This window comes from Cricetulus griseus, chromosome 8, assembly GCF_003668045.3.
Source record: "Cricetulus griseus strain 17A/GY chromosome 8, alternate assembly CriGri-PICRH-1.0, whole genome shotgun sequence".
In the NCBI taxonomy this organism is placed as follows: Eukaryota; Metazoa; Chordata; class Mammalia; order Rodentia; family Cricetidae; genus Cricetulus; species Cricetulus griseus.
The window spans coordinates 2299858-2321068 of NC_048601.1; the positions used below are offsets into that span (position 1 = coordinate 2299858).

The 21211-nt window shown below is 43.1% G+C and overlaps 1 long non-coding RNA gene across 23 annotated transcripts in view; it reads left to right on the forward strand.

The window, feature by feature from the left end:
- The window catches only part of LOC103163695, a 69294-nt gene that overhangs the window by 12142 nt on the left and 35941 nt on the right, over positions 1–21211 (forward strand). For 13 of the 23 annotated variants that reach the window (XR_004770946.1, XR_004770945.1, XR_004770958.1 and 10 more), the window contains one exon: positions 674–743. This is a non-coding gene — a long non-coding RNA (uncharacterized LOC103163695). Of the gene's footprint in view, positions 1–673; positions 744–2848; positions 3062–7406; positions 7506–8306; positions 9467–18717; positions 19262–21211 lie in introns of those variants that run through there. The other 10 variants (XR_004770950.1, XR_004770947.1, XR_004770952.1 and 7 more) reach the window with 5 other exon arrangements.

The window sequence follows — 21211 nt, forward strand, 5'->3', positions numbered from 1 at the left end:
CTGTATTCTACCCTTAAATTCCTTTGTGGAAATCTGCTGTAAGGGTCAAGAAGCATAAATGCTGTAGCCAAGTGGCTGCTAGAAGCATTTTTGTTTCATTTACTATGGAAAGGTTTGTTGTTGTTGTTATTATTGTTTTGGTTATTTTTTCCTAATCTGAAACACTAGAGTCTTAGAGATCCTTTGTTATCAATCCGCATCACAACAGGAGGGAATAAGCTTAGACACAAAACATTTCTTGGAAGAAGAATAAACAGGTTATGCCAGTTCGAACAAGCCATGGAATTCAGAACTATAATATCTGTGATGTTATTAGCAAAGCCGGTGCAGCGTGGGGGGAAACCCATAATCAAAATGCTTGCAACAGACCCAGAAAGATATTTAAAGGAGTCTCGTTCACAAACAATGTTTTCAGCAGGTTTGGATCCAGTTGGCATCCGCCTGTCTGTGTGGACTGCCACGCTGCTCCTCTGGCTCTGAGAAATCTGATTAGGCACTGCTGTTTGTTCCTTACAGTCAGAAACTCATCTGCTATGAGCTCCCTGTTTTCATCCACTTTCTCACAGAGGAGACACTGTTTCCAAATAAAGGCCTGTTGTGTTCAATAAGGAGTTGAAGCCACTCACTACCATCCACATAAGGGGAAACTCAACCTGACTTTTTCTTCTTACAGTTTCTACCCTGGGGCTTGACCAGGATTCTCTTCCATCGCTTTGAGAATGTCAGAGTTTAAAACTTCAAAGGTAGGAGATGATGGATATACAGCATTCACAATAGATTGCTTTAAGTAGCACATGTATGTGGTGATTCGTTCTCAAGATTCCTTTGAAAGCTAAGCCCCGCTCTTAGAGAAAACACTTAGACACAGAACACGAGAAAGAGCGCTGTTCTCTGAGCTGCATGGCCCTGCTGGAGGCTTCTCCAACTGTACCGAATTCTTAGCAATCGTTTCCATCATTTCATTCCCTTCTTGCTTCATTGTTTTATATTTAAATACTTTAAAAATAGTTTTGGCTTCATGTTGGAACTGTGTTTGTGTTTAATGTCTCCCCACTTGCTCTTCTCATTTTAACTACACTTCCAGTTTTTACAGCTGTGCTTTATAGCTATCTCCAAGACTTTTATATTAATGCTGCTCCCCCCATTCAAAAAGAATCTCTTTCTAACTCTGTTAAGACAGGGTCTCACTTGTAGTATTTGATAAAGAGGAATACTTTACAATACTGGGGGAGATATCTCAGATGTAAATCTTCCCATGAGGATGAAGCTTTTTCGCATTCCAGAAACAAACAATAGGGTGGGTTGAACACTGATTGTAGCTACCAAGGAAGGGAAACACTTGGGCTTCAGATTTGAGAAATTATTTTACGTGGGACCAAATCAAATATATGTGACAGAGAAAAGGGGTGAAGATGGGGCCTCTACAAACACACTCATCGCCAAGGAATGTCCCGGCTTTGGATTTGGCCCACAAGACACTCAGCTGGCAACTCTTTTAGAAGATAAACCCTAAGCTTACAGAACAGGGACTTGGACCAGGAGTGTCACACACCAGCTTCAACCATCACACTGAAAACATTAAAGGGTTTCCACTTCTTCTCCATGGTTCAAAGTATGTCTCCTTAATGAGGAACACTCCAAGAGCACAGCACCGGGCACAGCTTTCTGTCTTGTCTCTAAGTCACAAGAACCCACTGGGACAGCCCCTGTCTGCCTGTCTGTCTCCAAATCCAAGTTCTTGTCTCGTCTTTCATTAGCCACAACACACTCTATGAACTCTAGAACTTGTGGAGAATTCATTTAAACAAGATCCCTGAAAACCAACTGAGAAAAGAGAAACCCAAGTGAATGCATCTTAGTGTTGCTGAATATATATGATTTGTTATAGAATATGTGGGCTTTTTTTGTCTGTGGTGTTTATTTAAAAGATTAGAAAGGCAAACCCAGAGGTGAGGCATTCATCCAGTGGGTAGTTACCTCAACGCATTATAGAGACCCAACCTTGCTCCCACCCTTGCTTCCCCCCCCCCCCCCGAGTTCCACATCCTTCTCTTTGAAGTGGAAATGGGATGGAAACAGTTGGGGCAACCATTTAGGATTTTGGAGAATGAAGCCCTTTTAGTTTGACCCCCTGGTTTTGTGAGAACACAAACCTTTCCATACCTCCCAGTGGGGCCAGGACTACTAGTGTTCCTAAAAGGTCTGTATGTTGGAATACACTCATGGAGACTGCCCTGCCTGTCTTAGCACCCATTTGCCCCACCACCACCCTGACACCATGTTATCCAGAGTCCTTCTCTTCTATTGCATATGGTAAAGTTCCCCTTAGGCTTGGCTAACACACTCACCTATTTTTAAAAACTTGCATTTCTCCCAAGCAATTCATCCTGCATATATATTTTAACCTGTCTCTCTCTACCATCCCTCCCCTCCCTCTCTCTCCATCTCTCTTTTCTTCTGACACACACACACACACACACACACACACACACACACACACACACACCTTCCTTTCCTTTGCCTCTTTCCCCTTCTTCCTCCCCTCTTTCCATTGTCTCAATTTCTTAGTCTTAAACAGGTTCCAGAGGAGAAGAGCAGCTACTCTGAAATCATTCAGAAGTCCTTTAGTTGACATACTAAACTCACTTCCTTTAGAAGTGAACTGACCTCTCTCTGTTCTGCCATTGATAGCGTGTGTATAAACTTATACTGGTCTGTTTAAATCTATGAGGGTTTTTCCTAAGTCACTAAAATAGACACCATCCAGTGACTGTTTGCTTGGTGGTACGCACTTCATACATGTCCTCCAGGAATTGCACTAGCCTTGTACTTTACTATCCTTTTACAGGGGAGGAAACAAGGGTTCCCGGAGGCTAATAGCGTTGTGTCAAACAGATGAAATAATGACAGTATACAACATGGAGCACATCTGTATTTCCTAAACGAACTTGTCTAAGGCACAGCTGCAGGAGGTGAAGCCAGGATTAAAAGCTAAAGCAGTGAGAACTTCAGGACACCGTCCTTTCTGCCACAACATGCAGCTCTTGAGCCCTGCATCAGGAAAAAAAAAAAAAAAAAAAAAAAAAAAAAAAAAAAAAAAAAAAAAAAAAAAAGGCAGAGAAACTAATTAAGGACCATGCCAAAGAAAATGCAGCAAAGTTTGATTCATTTGCCGTTGGCTTAAAAACTAAAGCAAAACACAGCCAGCCCTACTGGCCTGAAAGCTTACAACATTTTCTTTAAAAATAAAAGCAAGCAGGCACAGAACTGGTACTATGGTGTATTTTAAAATGATGTAAAATCTACCTCCAACCTCCTCCAAAGCTGCACATATAAAAAAGATCCAGGAGGAAAAAAGGAAATGCACCAAACAGTCAGTAAACATGCCAAGTTAAAGGGATGCTAGGCATTTTCCCGTTTTCTTCTTTCCTTCTTTTCCTAGGATAAGTGTGAGCTGCTTGCCGATGAATTTAATCTTCAACAAAATTACTTAGCCTGCTAAACTAGTGAAAAAAGAAAGAAATATAAGCTTTGCTCTAACAGCTTTGGCTTTTACCATGGGAGTGGGGGAGGCAATATCAGGTGATTGGGTAAATAATTACAAAAAGAAATGTTTAAGCAGGGCTTAGGGAGTCGGGAGCCCCCTGCCAGGACAAGTATGCTATCTGTTTGATGGAAGGAGAGAAGGAAAAAAAAAAAAAAAACTACTCTTAACTGAGTTAAACTTCAGAGTTTAATTACTGTTCAATGAGGAATTAAGATTAGTGCCCAGTTGGATATTCACTTCTTTCTGCAGACCAGTGACAGGCAGTTTTAATAAGGCCTCTGAGCCGATGCCACATGGGAAATGAAAACAGAAAAAATCCACTCAGTGGATGCCTGCACTGACCTTGAACTTGAAGCAGATGGGGCAGGTTCCTGCACTGAACTTGTCTTTGGAAACCCTAGCTCCCAGAAAGTGGAGAGCAGGGGCAATCTGCTCTGCTCATTGATCTTCAGACCCCCAACTGTCCTACTTTTGAGGGTAAGCCTTGCCTTCCAAGTCTGTGTCAACCAAGAAGGAAATACCCACAACAGAAAACTGATTTATGACATCAGTACTTTCCATATAAATCATTTTTGATTAAGATGCAGTCAATCCGAAATCCACTCCTGTCGTTACTGCCATCGGGTTCAATGGCTACACCCTGTCTCGGGACAACTCGACTGCAAATGGGAGGAACCACATGAGAAGTCTTACTTTAGTCATGGCTTCCTCTCACACTCCCAGGATGTGGAGGACAGAGACAAGTATGGCTCTTCTGGCTTCCATGGTTCCAGATGACCAACAAAAAGATATAATGGTGGCATTTTCAGTGGGCTTTGTGTTTCTATACCCCAATTCAGTTCATGATTCTTAAAACCAGCCTGGGGTTAGCATGGTATGTATGTGTTTACATGTCCTTGTGTGTGTGCTTGTGTGTCCATGTGTGCGTCCCTGTGTGTGTCTGTGTGTGTGTGTGTGTGTGTGTGTGTGTGTGCCTGTGTGTCTGTCTACCTGTGTGTCCATATGTGTGTGTCCCTGTGTGTGTGTGTGTGTGCCTGTGTGTGCCTGTGTGTCTATGTGACTGTGTGTCTGTCTACCTGTGTGTCCATATGGGTGTGTCTGTGTGTGTGCCTGTGTGTTCATTTGTATGTGCCTATGTGTCCGTGTATGTGTGTCCATGTGTGTCTATGTGCCTGTGTGTCTGTCTACCTGTGTGTCCATATGTGTGTGTCTGTGTGTGTTCATGTGTGTGTCCGTGTGTGTGTGTGTGTGTGTGTGTGTGTGTGTGTGTGTGTGTGTGCCTGTGTTTCCATGTGTATGTGCCTATGTGTCTGTCTACCTGTGTGTCTATATGTGTGTGTCTGTGTGTGTTCATGTGTGTGTCCGTGTGTCCGTGTGTGTGTGTGTGTGTGTGTGTGTGTGTGTGTGTGTGTGCTTGTATTTTAAGAAGTGGGAGTAATGAAAAGGCAGCACTGTGCATTCCACCCATCACACAGTTTTAGAAAGCAGAACACCAGCCGATGTTTGCTCCAGGTTCTCGTTAAGCTCACCAGATTATTGAGGTCATTTCAGCCATCTAGACTTCCCACACTGCTGTCTCTTCACATACTTCTCTGGCTTGGTGTTTTATGTCTCATGCACAACTCAGCATTTTTGTGTCCACCAGGATGGATTGGCATGTGCACAGATAATACACAATGTGGGTGTGCTTTCTGCATATCCAAGCTTCTACACATGGTACACAGTGGAATTCTCCAATCTACAACTTAAGTTAAAAAGCACTCACTGTGAGCCGGGCTGTGGTGGTGCACGCCTTTAACCCAGCACTCAGGAGGCAGAGGCAGGCAGATCTCTGTGAGTTCGAGACCAGCCTGGTCTACAAGTACTAGTTCCAGGACAGCCTCCAAAGCCACAGAGAAACCCTGTCTTGAAAAACCAAAAAAAAAAAAAAAAAAAGAAAAAGAAAAAAAAAGAAAAAAAGCACTCACTGTGAGTGACAGCACATATGTGTGTGCAGGAGCCTATGCATGTGTGTAGAGGCCAGAGGTCAACCTCCAGGGTCCTTCCTCAGGCACTGTCCACTTTGTTTTTTGGAAACAGGGTCTCTAACTGGCATAGAACTCACTTAAAAGACCGGGCTGGCTGGCCAGTGAGCCCCAGGGATCTACCTGCCCCTGCGTTTCCAGAGCTGAGATTATAAGCATATGCTACCCTACCTGGATTTCTTACAGGGGTTTTAGGGAGTAACTCAGATCCCCCTGCTGTTAGGCAAGTGCCTCAGCTCTGCTACCTCCCCAGGATACAACCTATGCTTTTGAGAGTTCATGACAGTAAAACTCCACTAGAATATTTTATTTTATTCTTTAGTTTTTAATTATGGGTGTCTGTTGCCTGCTTAGCCTCAAACTCATGATCTTCCCGCCTCAGTCTGGAAGTGCTGGGACTGTGGGCGTGTGTCTGTGCCTTGTGGAATGTGTATTCTTCTGAAAGTTACATCACAAAAGATTAATCTATTTCAGTGCTCTTTGGGGTTTTAAATATCTGTTGGAAACCATGCCACTTAACAAGCATTTCCATGCCTGCACCCTTTTACAGCTGCACACTTTCCCCACGAGTTTTACAGTGAGAAGTTGATCTACTAAGTTAGGGAGGGTGATTTGAAGCTAATGTGGAGTGTGGTATTTCTGGCGCTTAGTAGCAGCCCATGAAAGTGATGGCTACTCTACAAACACCACCCTGCTTCCTTGTCCTGTATCTTAAATTCTGTGGGTTCTGATGCAATGGTTTCTGCAGGTCAGGTTTTTTTGTTTGCTTGTTTTGTTTTGTTTTATTTCTGATGGGGGATGTCCTTCTGTGCATATGTTTCTCTTATTGGTTGATGAATAAAATACTGTTTGGCCAATAGAAGCATGACTAGGCCAATAGGCAGGACTAGGAGATGAGGGAGAATTCTGGGAAAGCTAGGTAGAAATGGGTCATGGGGAGATGCCACATAGACCACAAAGGAGTAACAAGGCCAGACCCTTCTCCAGTAAGCCAAGGCCACGTGGACATACATAGATTAATAGAAATGTGTTCATAATTAAGATAGAGCTAGCCAATAAGAAGCCCCAGCCATTGGCTAACAGTTTTATAATTAATATTTCGTCTCTGTTCATTTGGGGCTGACATGGCGGGACCTGGCGGGACACGTAACTCCAGCCTGTCAGTAGGCTGTGTGCTTGTTCCTATCCTCATTTGTTTATTCTGGTCTTCATTTGCTGCTCACAGACTCATTAATGACCCTGTTCTTTGGAGCTACTTAACCGAGAACAATTCTTTGTCATGTGAAAGGTTGCGTTTTTACCCACCTCCTCTCTCTTCTATGTTGAACAAACTCTTTCTGTCTTTGGATCTTGGTGTCATCAGATTCACCAATGTTTTCTGCAACTTTTTGTCCCTGGAGTAAGAAACTTTTCTTTTGGGCATTGCACATTTTTAACCAAAGCTGTTTCGCACATCTGGGTCTTTAATCCATCTGGGTTTATTTTTTTGTCTATGTGTGAAAATGGGATCCCATCTTCTTTTCTGCAGGGGTCATCAGTGGCCCTACCCCTGTTTGCCAGGCTGGCCTGTCTTTTCTTTTGCTTTGCAGGGCCATCTTGGTTACAGCTCAAGTTTATAAGTGTTTCTAGTGTTTCTGGATTCTCTGCCACACAGCTGGGCTTATTGGTCTCTTTTTATGCCAAGACCACATTTAGAGAGCTGTACAAATTTGCGATACATTTGGTCAGCCACCCCCCCAACACCCTCCCTCTCTCTCTCTCTGTCTTTCTCTCCCTCCCTATATTTCTCTATACCTAACTTTCCTTGATGCCTCGTGTTTTTATATTGATTTTAGGACTCACTGGCAAACCCTGTGAAGCCTCTGGGATGCTGGTCAAAATGTCACGGGGGTGTGAGGTGCTTTCGAGGGGTGGTGACACACGGCCGTTCTACGGTAACGCATCCATCTTCATACTTTTTTTTTTTTTTGGTTCTTCAAAAAATATTTTATTTTCCTTCAACAGTCTTAACCATCATTTATTAGTTTTATTCCTGGGTATTTTACAAGTTTTTTTTTTTGTTTCCATTTTCTATTTCATTTTCTGTCTGGTGTTATTTTATTGAAATGCCCATTATTCTTTTTGTGTGTTGGCTTGAGTTCAGTAATCTTATGGAACTTTATTGGTTCTTGTAGAAGAAAAGCACTTGAACTTCTTAGATGAAACTTACACTGTTTATAAATAAGGACAGTTTCATAGCTTCTCTTTCCAAGCATTGTATTTAACCCCTTCCTTCCTGTACTGCTTTGGACAAGCCCTTCAGCACAGTCAACCCCAGTTTGTAGAGACAGCAGTGTCTGGCCGCTGAAGGCTGTCTTTACATTATATTTTCAACTGGGAGGTATTTAGTCTTTCCATAAATACCTTTTAGCTGGCTCTATTTCAACTGGTTGTGATTATTATTATTATTATTATTATTATTATTATTATTATTATTATACTTAACTGAGCCTTGGTGTCCAGACATTTTTAGTCAAACGTTATTCTGGGTGTCTGTTTCTAAAAGAATCTAAGATTTTAATCAGTAAAGCACAGGCCTTCTCTGTGGGTGGGCCCCACCCAACCAGTTGACAGGTAACTAGAGCCAAAGGGCTGATTGTCTCACCAGTAGGAAGTGACTGTTGCCCTGATTGTCTTCAGCCTGGGACATCTATTTCTCCTGCCTTAGGGTTCCACTAACCCCAGGTTCTTCCTAGGTCCCAAGCCAGTGACCTTCAGACAGAACTGAGAACTGGCTCCCCAGGGCCACGTGCCCCGGGCATTGCAAACCTGACTTCACTACTCTACTAGACCTCTGTTGTGAAGAATGCAGGGGCCTTATAAACATTGGATCCATAGGCCTGTTCAAGAGCAACTGCTGAGACCCCCTGGAGAACACCACAGGGCCTCAGCAGAGCCGCTGTTCCCGCCCTCTCACCCATCTTCCAGTGCTACCAACTGTAGCCTTAATATAGGTTATTCTCTGTACAGTAGCCAGATGTGTGTTTTCTAAACCACAACTCAAACCTGGTCATCAGAGAAAGATCCAAATCCTTCCCTTGGGTTCTAAGTGATGCGTGAGTGCCCTTGCTTGCTCATCTCCTCTCCATCTATTCCATTACTCTTCTGTCAACCACGCTGGCTCCTGAACTTTCCTCCCAAATCCTGGCTTCCTTCCTGCCTTGAGGCCTTTGCCTTCTGCTTCCGCTTTGAGTTATTCTCCCTGGAAAATGCTGCACTCATCATGTCTCACTCAGGCATCTGGTCAGAGCAGCAGCCTCTTCAGACTCAGGACTCTTTCCTATCCCGGAGCAGTTTTTACCCTGGCAAGCGTCAGTCTGACTCCCTGATTCTGTGGTAACTCTCTGGCTCACCATCCTGAATACGTAAGACAGAGAGTTCTACTTGCTTAGGGATCACCTGTGTCTGAGGAGGTTTGTTTCCTTGTGGTTTTGTTATTGATTGTTTTGTTTTGTTTTGAGAAGATTCTTATGGAGATGGGGCTGACCTAATACTCACTCTACATACCTGAGGATGACCTTGAGCTCCTGACCTTCTGCCTCCACTTCCCAAGTGGCATTACAGGCCTGTGCCTTCATGTTCAGACTAAGCATTGCTTCACACATGTCAGGCAAGCAGCCCTGCCACTGAGGCACACCTCCAGTCCTCAAGCGCTGCAGCATCCTCAGTAATTAGATGCTTGTCTTGGTTTCCCTCGCCATTCTTGCTCTCCTGCAAGTCTGCTGGTGTAGACACACTGGATGCATTTTGGAACAAAGCTCCTTGAACAGGATGTCCCCATCCCTCCCTCCCTTCCTTCCTTTCTGAGACAGGGTTTCTGTGTGTAACAGCCCTGGCTGTTCTGGAACTCACTCTGTAGACAGGGCTGGTCTTCCTTCCTTCCTTCCTTCCTTCCTTCCTTCCTTCCTTCCTTCCTTCCTTCCTTCTTTCCCTTTCTCCCTCCCTCACTCCCTCCCTCCCCCCTTCCTTCCTTTTTTCCTTCCTTTTTTCCTTCCTTCCTTCCTTCCTTCCTTCCTTCCTTCCTTCCCTTCCTCCCTCCCTCCCTCCCCCCTTCCTTCCTTCCTTCCTTCCTTCCTTCCTTCCTTCCTTCCTTCCCTCCCTCCCTTCCCCCTTCCTTCCTTCCTTCCTTCCTTCCTTCCTTCCTTCCTTCCTTCCTGGCTGACCTGGAACTCACTCCTGAGTGCTGGGATTAAAGGTGGGCACCACCACCGCCCAGCTCATGCTGTACTTTTCAATACTGAGGGAATTTAACTTGTTGGTTTTAGTTTGGTCTTTGATTTTTATGTCCATTTAGGAATTATACTGTAGTCTTCTATTTTATGCCCTGTCTGCTTTGAGTATCAGCAGTAGCAGGTGGGCCTTTCATCTTTTTAAAATCTTACGTAATTTATATAATTATGGCAGATATTTTTGTCCCTAGGAAGGTGCTAAAATGCATCAGTAATACTGTCTCAGCCTGTGATTTTCATTTGTTTAATAGTAAGAGCTTATTGTTTCCCACCGTTTCTATAACTTTGATCATTTTTATTTTTAGATCATTATCATCTACATTTTTAATGATACAGTATGTTCTTATTTTTAGCATCTACACTGTATACCCATGTGCCCTTTTGTTACTAAATATTTATACTTTTATTGAAATTTTCTATCGAAGCCCAAGGTTTAAAGCCTACTGGTACTCTATTTATTTATTTTCTGATTATTAATTTGTATTCTTATTTCCTTAGATTATCTATATTATTTTGCTCCAATACCCTCTTCTGGCCTCCTCATAACCTACACTCATGTGAGTTCACACATACACACACACACACACACACACACACATACACACACACATACACACACATTCACATACACACACATAGATTTAAAGATTTTTTTAAAAAAAAAATAAGCTAAATACTCTTAAACCAATTTTTAAGAACTCCAGAAATATTTACCTGGTTACAATAAATTATATGCCATTTTTCCTTTTTCCTTCTAATTTTGGTACTTATTTTATTTTTTCAAATATTACCATTTGAATGAGATGACCCTCCTGAGGCAGCACCATCCTTTGGAAGCCATAGGGATTGGTCTCATAGACCTGCAGATACCACATCATTGGTGTTCACATCTCTTGTAAGAATGTTTTAAACATTTGCACGTAACCCATGAATGTCCTTTCTTATACTCTAACCATCCCTAGACTACTTATACAGATGAGTTCTAACAGCTAAGATGCTGTGCTGTTAAGGGAATGATGACAAGAAAAAGGTTGTACATACTTGTTCCATATGGCTGAATCCATGAGTGCAGAGACCATGGAGACAGAGAGTTGACTGTGACTCCTTCTCTATGGCTGAATCCGTGAGTGCAGAGACCATGGAGACAGAGAGTTGACTGTGGCTCCTTCTCTATGGCTGAATCCGTGAGTGCAGAGACCATGGAGACAGAGAGTTGACTGTGACTCCTTCTCTATGGCTGAATCCGTGAGTGCAGAGACCATGGAGACAGAGAGTTGACTGTGACTCCTTCTCTATGTCTGAATCCGTGAGTGCAGAGACCATGGAGACAGAGAGTTGACTGTGGCTCCTTCTCTATGGCTGAATCCGTGAGTGCAGAGACCATGGAGACAGAGAGTTGACTGTGACTCCTTCTCTATGGCTGAATCCGTGAGTGCAGAGACCATGGAGACAGAGAGTTGACTGTGGCTCCTTCTCTATGGCTGAATCCGTGAGTGCAGAGACCATGGAGACAGAGAGTTGACTGTGGCTCCTTCTCTATGGCTGAATCCGTGAGTGCAGAGACCATGGAGACAGAGAGTTGACTGTGACTCCTTCTCTATGGCTGAATCCGTAAGTGCAGAGACCATGGAGACAGAGAGTTGACTGTGACTCCTTCTCTATGTCTGAATCCGTGAGTGCAGAGACCATGGAGACAGAGAGTTGACTGTGGCTCCTTCTCTATGGCTGAATCCGTGAGTGCAGAGACCATGGAGACAGAGAGTTGACTGTGACTCCTTCTCTATGTCTGAATCCGTGAGTGCAGAGACCATGGAGACAGAGAGTTGACTGTGACTCCTTCTCTATGTCTGAATCCGTGAGTGCAGAGACCATGGAGACAGAGAGTTGACTGTGACTCCTTCTCTATGTCTGAATCCGTGAGTGCAGAGACCATGGAGACAGAGAGTTGACTGTGACTCCTTCTCTATGGCTGAATCCGTGAGTGCAGAGACCATGGAGACAGAGTTGACTGTGACTCCTTCTCTATGGCTGAATCCGTGAGTGCAGAGACCATGGAGACAGAGAGTTGACTGTGACTCCTTATCATGTGATACTTAGAGGAGGATGTGGACCTACTTTATGTTTTTAGAATTCTTCCTTAGAGTACTAGTTTGTGAGCACAAAGTTGCTTTTCCTGAGTAACAGAGATGATTATTTAGGGGTCTCATGATGTGTTCTTTCTCTCCTGCTGTTTGGGAATTGTCTACTTTCATTCTCACATTTACACTCTCATTTTAACCTATCTCTTCTTCTGTCCAAACTGTGTCTGGTGAAGCTCTTGCCAGGACAGCACATGTACTCCTACTGTCCCAGGCTGGGATGGTTAGGGCTTCTGCCAGCCTTGGTGTAGCTATGCAGCAACTGGAGCCCTCACTCAGCCTCTCTTTGTTCCCATTCTGTGGTGGCAGCCTAAATCAGGACCCAGAGTTTCAGGTACCATTCACTGACACAGAAGAGAAAATTTTTGGAGTGGTGTCTTCTTTCTTTTTTTATCTTTTATTGTTGTTTTTTTGTTTGTTTGTTTGCTTGTTTTGTTTTTCAAGACAGGGTTTTTTTTTTTTTTTTTGTAGCCCTGGAGATCTCAGACTTACAGAGATCCATCTGTCTCTGCCTCTGCCTCCTGAATGCTGGTATTAAAGGTGTGGGCCACTACTGCCTGGCTGCCTTATTTCTTAATTATTGCTGTTCTTACTAATTTTGGTGGTTTCATTTTAAGAAGATGGAAATAAAATACCTTTGTTGCACTCACTGTAAAACTACAAACCTTGTATGAAAGTTTCAAGCAAAGCCCTGTGACTAGTAACTGTTACTGTTGCTTTGAATGTGTCCCATTTCCTTTCCTAACCCTTGTATTGCTTCATTTCTTTCCAATCTTTCCAACAATCCACTCCTTATTTTCAACCCTGATCAGTTTTCAAAACAATTGCACAGTACTTAGAAACCCAATAGATGGAGTGACTCCAGAGCCTTGCCCATGGTCTCTAGCATTTATTGCAGGACCAAATTATTTTTCTAAATTGTCATTTTATCACAGAATTTTATTAAGAAAGAGTTTATAATTTTATGTTCAGGGATCATAGTAAAATCTCGACAAGATGTTTTTAACTATGATAAATAAAAACATGATGATTTACTATATAAATGAAATAGCAGTCTATTCCAAAATGAGTGTTACCGTAAATACCCTTATTCCAAAATTCTGCCATTTTAAAACCAATAAGCTGATTAAAAGGCATTGTTTTGAAAAAGTGCAGCAATTGCTGATGAAAAGTGTGTTCGTCTTAAAGGTGAAGGCTGCCGGAAGCACCTGCTTGCTTTAGTTGGATAAGGAATTAACTGCATTTAAAATGGTAGGCAAGTTTTTAAAATGCCCATTTATCAGCTTGTATGGAGAGACTGAAAAACCACATTTCAGAGCACATTTTATACAAGTGTAGGGGTTTTTTGTTATTATTATTAAGCTTCCTGTCTCTGCTGGCTGCCTGCTTGGGAACTGGGGAGGGCTGTGTGATTGTAGCAAGGACTGGACGTAAATTTATATCTTTGGCATAAAATGAAAGATAGTACGATCAGAAATCTGCAAATGTTTCTGCTTGTCTAACAACTTGATCCCAGAAGTTCAGTTCACCTCTCAGATGGGGGAGGCACACGACAGAATGAATGTCAATAGTCTAAACATTGGTTTGGGCTTCTGGCAGAATCCCCATGAGAGGCAGTGGGGTGCGGTGAGCGCTTACCAAGCATGCTGAGATATTCTCCATCACAGGCCCACACAGGATCTCCTTACTGCTCCCCAGACAGTGAAAACTACTTGGCCCAAGGTAATATCACTCTAAACCCCAGAACTTGGTAATTCTAGTTAAACTAGATAATGTAAGAGAAATACATTTAAACCTAAAGAAAAGAACCCATCAACAGATGTATACAAGAGCAACGTTTACTAGATCAAAAGCACCCCACTCTGAAACCCACACTTCTTTGCTTCAGAGCCTTCTAGGTATTTCTAAATTAGACACCCTGTCTTCTGACAATGAGGCTGTTGCCACAGCTGCACCAGTTCTGTCTCCGCCTTCACTGAGTTTGGGGGGAACTGGAAACCAGTGTGGTTTGTTTTTGTACATAGCACCTTGGCCCAGATCTCAGGAAGACCACAAAAGAATCTGATAACACACTTGGATGCAGACTACACACGCACGAATAGAAACACATCCCAAGCTGGGTCTCCGTGCTCACCCACAGGGGTGAGGTGTTCCTGCCTTCAAAGTCAGCAAGTGTTTCAGAACATGGGTGCTGTTTTAAGATGGTCTCTGCCAGGAATGCATTAAAACCCTTGAAAATGAGCCCCCCCTCTCAAAAAACTCCATCTTTCTTAATAATAATGAATAGACCTTAGTCTATTCTGGGCAGGGTCTAAATCTAACAACATCCCTAGAACAGATTAAAGTTGCAATCACCAGTTTTACTGTGTAGGTGAGTACTGTTGCTTTGGTGTCTGTTTTATAGGCTTGTTTCTTTAAGAAGCATTAGGCCAGGAAACTCAGGCTTGCCCTTGAGTAAACGAGGAAGCAGACAGAGACATTAGTTAGGATAGCAAGGACATACTTCCTAAGCAAATGGTTCCTACGTTCACGGTAGTTATGGATCTCTTCCTCAATTGAAATGTATATGTAAGTCCAAGTCACCAGTCATACAAAACTTTTCTGACTGAGATGTGAATGGGTGTCATGAATGTTTTTCTTGTTTACTACATCATGAAAATCCTTAAATTTCTTCCATAGGTTTCATTTGGGGGGCATGTCACAGGAGGTTAAGAACAGCTTGTATAATCTCTACTGTCATTTGCATACACCTATGTATTTAGTGTGGGATGGGTATGTGTGTAGATAAGGGTGTATATGTGAACCTGTTGTCAGCCTCACCTTTCCACCTTGCTTAGACAAGCTGTCTTCCTCACTGCATAGTCCAGGCTACTTCAGGAGAGCCTTCTTTCGTCCTTGGAGGCACACTGAGATTACAGACATTGTGCTGCCATGTCTGGCTTTTACATGGATTCTGAGGATCAAAACTTAGGTCTCCTGGGTTGCATAGTAAGACCTCTTATCCACTAAGCCATCTCCCCAGCCACACACACACATATTTGTCTTTTCCAAATGCTTGGGGGTATTGTGTTTAATTCATTCTGGCCTTTGATATGTAGCAATTTTCTTACCCTACGAGTTACCATTGCCATGTGCAGACAATAGTACACGTAGAAAGGATAGTTGTCACAGTGCCATGTGCCCTTAACAAACCAAGACAGGAAGCCAGCCTGGGCAACATAGACTAACGTTAAAACAAAACAAAACCAAGCAAGCCATAAAATAGATGAGGACAAATAGAGAGGGGGGGCAGGTGGACCACTTACTTCTCATCAGATCATAGAAATAGTCAATTGCTGGCAGACAGAAAAAAAAACAAAACAAAACAAACAAACAAACAAAAAAACACTAGGCTTTACAAACCCAAGCTTCTGTGGATAAATATTTATGAGAACTGGCATTGTTTGCACTCCTCAAGTCTCTCCTAATAGCTGTGCCAACTGATGACAAGGACAATGGAACAGGATCTGTGTTGAGGACTTTCATGCCTTAGGGCAATCTAGGTAGGAACAGTCATGATCTTATGCAAAAATTACTTCTTAGGTATTAACTAAATTGTGAGAGATCAAGCCAAGTTCTATCACAGCAGAGTTTATAAGGTGGGCTCTTGAGTATATTTTTTTCCATTTCCTTTCCTCTTTCTGTCATGTAAACACATGGCAGACATAGTAGAAATCACACTTTGGGGGCATGGAGAGACGGCTCACTGGGTAAGAAGAGTGTTTGATGAGCAATCATGAGGACCTGAGTTTGGCTCTCCAGCACCCAAGTAGAAGCTGGGTCCCAGTGCTCCATATTTCATGGGAGAGCCTGCCTCGAGGGAAGAAGGCAGAGAGCTCTGTCTCACAGGGCAGGGCACTGGACATGCCCTGTGACCCTGGAGGTGCACATACCACGCTGACAAGCATCCACTACACACTGGGGGAGGAGGGAAGAAGTGTGCCTAGAATACGGGCGGGGAAAATAAATCTTTTGGAATTACAAAATTCTGGCATTTTTGTGATATGGGCATCCTTTTAAATACACAGTTCCATGACTTAGCTTCCTGGGAACATTTATATCATGGATTTTTTTTTAACCCACTAGATATTGAGGAAAAGATGTTAACCATAAATATGGATGGGCTGTAACTCTTGAACAGAACATCTAAATTAGATCAACAGGAAGAGCAGAGCTGACAGCTGGGATCAGGGCAGGAAGCCAGTAGGGAAATTTACCGAGGAAAGAGTGGCAATTGAGGAAGGGTAGTAAAACGGCTGTGTTAAAAGGCTAGAGATAAAGATGGATTCCCAACTTGATTGGCGGAGGCACTTGTTGGAAATACCTGGCGACAGGATATTTTAAGAGATAGCCCTGTAGAGAGGATGAAGTGTGCTGCTCCCAAAAGTCTGCAGTGTCTCTGAGCTGTCTGATACAGAGGTGACCTGGAGCCACTGCATGTGCACCACTCAGGAAGGACATCCGTGAGGGTCACCTCCACATCAGGCATCCATGGCCTTGGGTATGTGACGACAGTCCCCACTGAAGGGAACCGTCGGAAACCGTCGGAAGGAAGGAGAGAGCTTTGTCCCATTGCCACGCACCTGCCACCAGTGCCATGAATGTCATCACAAAAACTCCATCTGGTGATTCATCCCTTCTCTCTTCCTCCCAAAGGGGTGGGGCGGATACTAAACTGCTCATCTGATCCTTGGACTCTTGGCATCTGGAAAGAGAGCTTGCATTCAAAAGAGTGGGGATGAATCTGAGACAGTTTTCAGTAGTAACACAAGATCGGAACTGGGGAGGTCCAAATATAAACAAAAACAAAAACGGGGTTTGCAAAGGACATGACATTTCTTCTCCTGGGTGTTCACTAGCATATTTCTTGAGTGGTTTAACAGCCACTCAAGGAAGCATTTCAGGAATGAATGAGTCTCATCCAAGGTCCTCTTTTCCTTCAGTGCCCACTGACGGCTAAGTGACAAGCCACTGACCTGGCAGATTCGATCTGACTGATTTGTGACTTTCCTAGACTTCATTTCCTCACAGCCAGGCGGCTTTTCTCCTTTTTCTGATTAGCCCAATGTCCACGATCTGGCAGACTCTCATGCACACTTGACATTTCCATCAGCACAGAGGAAATCAATTCAAGCCCAGAGGATAAGCACCATCCTAGGAAAAGGTCATGAAACACTGGGAGTTGCTTTCAGCAATAGATTTCTGAAGGTAACTCCAAAGAAAACATGGGACATGGTTTGGAACAAGACTGTGTATACTTCATCATTGGGCTGTGGTACACGGACAAGAAGGCTTGGGGGGAACTGAGACACCATGGGAAAGAGGGATTTGCTTGCATTGGCGATAATAAACATGTTTCTATAGCAAACGGGCAGCTGTAAGACATACACGTCTGAGGTCGAAGAGAAGCCTGTTTGCACCAAATAAATTACACAAACAGTTCAAAAGCAGTTCACCCCAGTGAAAATATTATCCCTGAACTACTGGCAGGGTTAGTGTCAGGCTAGGTTATCTCCCGGGTGAGTGCCCTGCTAACCCTACCTCAGGGTAGTCTGTGGAAACCTGTACACACTTGATTTTTGGTAATCTTATACACTTTAATTTGGCCATAGCCAAACCTTACTCATTTCCACTCAGGGTCAGATTTTTCCCCTGAGGAGACTGACAACCTTTCAGTTTGGAAATGGCCCCTCTCTGCCCTTCTCTGCCCCTCTCTGCCCCAGTCTATGTGACTACATCCCAAATGAATGTCTGAGACGAGGGCCAGGCTGATGGAGGAGGATTCTGTAGAAATCACAGTACAGACAGGAGCGATCCAAAGGCCATCACTTATTCAAAATCTGGCCCTCTGGTTCACAAAAGGGGAATGACTTTTAAAACATGGCCAGATAAAACAATGAAGTAAGATCATTGAGGGGGGAGTAATTTCATCAAAACTTGAAAACTTTCAGATGTTCATAAATCTTGTCCTTGTAGAATAGTACAAGAATATCGTATACTCACATTTATTGTAATTTACACATATTTATGCTTCAACACAAATACTTAAAAGTCATAATTTTCTGAGCCTCCTCTGTGCAAAAGTAAACATAGAACCAGGAGTACAAGCCTGTAATCCCAGCACTTGGGGGGCTGAGGCAGAAGTATACAATCACGGCCAGTCTAGAAAGACAGCTGACTTGAGGCCAGCCCAGGCTTCGTAGCCAGTCTCTACCTCAAGAAACAAATACGCAAACAAACAAAAATGAACAGGGATCATTTGAGTGGTGAACAAGACAAAGGAACACTGATCAGAACTGAACATTACTATTCTAATTGCTATGATCTGCAAAGTTCTGTATATACAATAAAATGTCAAAAGGATAACCTGACACCAGATGATCACTGAGCTCCCACAACTCATGGGAACAGGTGGGCAATAAAGAGAGAGACAGAGACACAGAGAGAGACAGAGACAGAGAGAGAGAAAGAAAGACAGAGAGACAGAGACAGAGTCAAAGAGAGACACAGAGAGACAGAGACACAGAGAGAGATAGAGACAGAGAGAGAGAAAGAAAGACAGAGAGACAGAGACAGGGTCAAAGAGAGACACAGAGAGACAGAGACACAGATGTCTGTGAACACTGAAGAGAGTAATGTGTCAGGTGAAGTCATCAAGGCACGTGTAAATAGGCGTTGTCCTTCCGAATCACCCTTTACAGCCTGACGGAAGCTCACAACAGTGAGGTCTCCTGGAAATCAGAGCTGCATGATGAGAGGGCCAGTGAGCACAGACATCATAGACAGAGCTTGGAAACAGCACGGAGGAAAGAGCATTAAAACGCCTCTTCATGGATTTGATCACAAGCAGCACATGGATTTTCACATGTGTTATCATGGGATCCTAGTACCATCTGTGATGATACAGATTGTAAGACTCTAGTGATCTAGTGTGTGTTCTAAGAATGTTCTAAGCATGTTCCAAGCAAGCATGTGGAGAGACTTGCCTACCTGGTACTAGGAATTTGAATTGAGTGATGGAAAGAAAAGTTTTTGTTTTTGTTTGTTTGTTGAGAAAGGGTCTCTCTATGTAATCCTGGCTGTCCTGGAATTGCTGTGTAGACAAGGTTGGCCTTGAATTCACAGAGATCCACCCATCTCTGCCTCCCGAGTGCTGGGTTTGAAGGCATGTGCCACGATACCGGCAGAAAGTTGTTAATTAAAACATCTGCTATGTCATAGCTAATGGCAGGCAAAGTAAACAAACATAGAACTGACTCATGATTTTATGGAATCTGCAGTTCCAGAGAAATGATGCTTATGTGTGAAATGCAGAGGAGACACAAGACTCCTCTCTTCACCTTGGATGGGGGGTGGGGAGACCCCACATCTCCTGATGCCTGGACTCACTGTTGAAACTGACTCAATATGCTCCTAAAAGAATTTTGAACTGAACCTTTCTGAAGTAGGAAAAAAAAAAAGATCAGTTACCATTTTATTATTTTTCATTCTTATTCACCTCTGAACTTCCTGGTTCGGTCCAGGGCCAAAGTCAAACTTGCCAAAACACCATGGGGAAGGTTGCTCTCACAGTATTCCTGGCTCACCAAAAAGTTTCTTGAGAAAGCCAGTTTCCATGAGATTTCTGTTCCAATTCTGTAGACCCAAGAAAGCTCAGGGCGGTTCAGATTAAGTTCAGATAAGCATTCCCTTTTTCAGTTCCTTAGGCCAGATCAACCACAAAGTCATCTGACATGTTCGCATCAGTGTTTCAGAACAACAACAAAGAAATCAACCAGAATTTTGACCCAATGTGGACAGTATGAGGAGAGTGCAATGTATCCAGAAGCCACTAGATCTCCATAAATACTTTCATCTTAAGAAAAAATAATAAATAAAATAAGGACCCTGAGACGTAGTTAAGGTAAAAACAAAACAAAACAAAACAAAACAAAACAATGAACCTTACATGAGGTAGTCTCACAATATCAACACTGAGGAACAGTTGGTCTGAGGAAAGCGGCTGTGGTGACCTGGAGTGATGATATGTTGTCCACTTGTTTATGTTTCTAGCCCTCTCCTCCCCTATCATCCTTTAAAAGTGGGTGTGCCGGTACCAACACTATTGTACGTTGTGTGTTCCGGGAAGCAAAGTGAACTGTCTATCCTAAGATCTCCCAGCTCCCACAGGATCAACTCAAAAGCCATGTTAACTTTCCAATAATTGTATAGGGAGGGGAAACCACCCCTGGGGCCAGAAATCATCCTCAGAAGTAAGAAACAAATTTTGAATTTTTTTCAAAGAGTGACTTGAACGTGAATTCACTCAGCAGGAAATCAAGATCCTTCTATCAATGTTATCAAAAACAAAACATACCCAGTGTGTACTAGTGTGGTCTATAGTGTAACCATGATGGTGAGGAGGTTGGTCGGTGGGGAATGTCCTTCTGCATATATGTTTCTCTTAATGGCTGATGAATAAAACATGGATTGGTCAGTAGCCAGGCAGGAAGTAGAGGTAGGACTACAAGACCAGGAGAACTCTGGGTAGAAAGGAAGGAGAGAGAAGCCACAAGGGAGACGCCATGTAGCTGAGGAAGGAGAAACAGGTCCAGACCCTTCTCTGGTAAGATAAGACCACGTGGAAATACTTAGAATAATAGAAATGGGTTAATAATTAAGATAGAGCTAGCCAATAAGAAGCCTAAGCCTTGGGTCAAACAGCTTATAATTAATATGTCTCTGTGGGCTCATTTGGGGCTAATTGTCTGTGGAACCAGATGAAAGAAACTCCAGCTACAGTTGGTCATTCTCAGAGTCCATTCTAAGACGTTCCACTACAGTGTGGGCAGGAGGAGCTGTCTATAAGGGTTTACTTTGTTTTATGTACTATAAGCAAAACCCTGTTCTTCACAGACACAGTAACTGAGGAGTGGGTCATAAGCCACACAAAACTGCCATTAAAATGATGGTATGTTTGTCATCCACTAAAAGTTTCACCAGCCTTCTCATGTCCCGGAGTACATAAGCATTAGCAAAATAAATCTGTATGTCCTTCCATCAGCATAAATTACTGATTCTTAGCTAATGGAAGGGTACATACTGGCCAGAATGGGTTAAATACGATGAACTCTTCATTTGTTGAGTTTATTGTCAAGAACGTTCTTAAAGAATATTGCCAGTGTAGCTGGCCATTTTCAAATACTGATGTAAGTA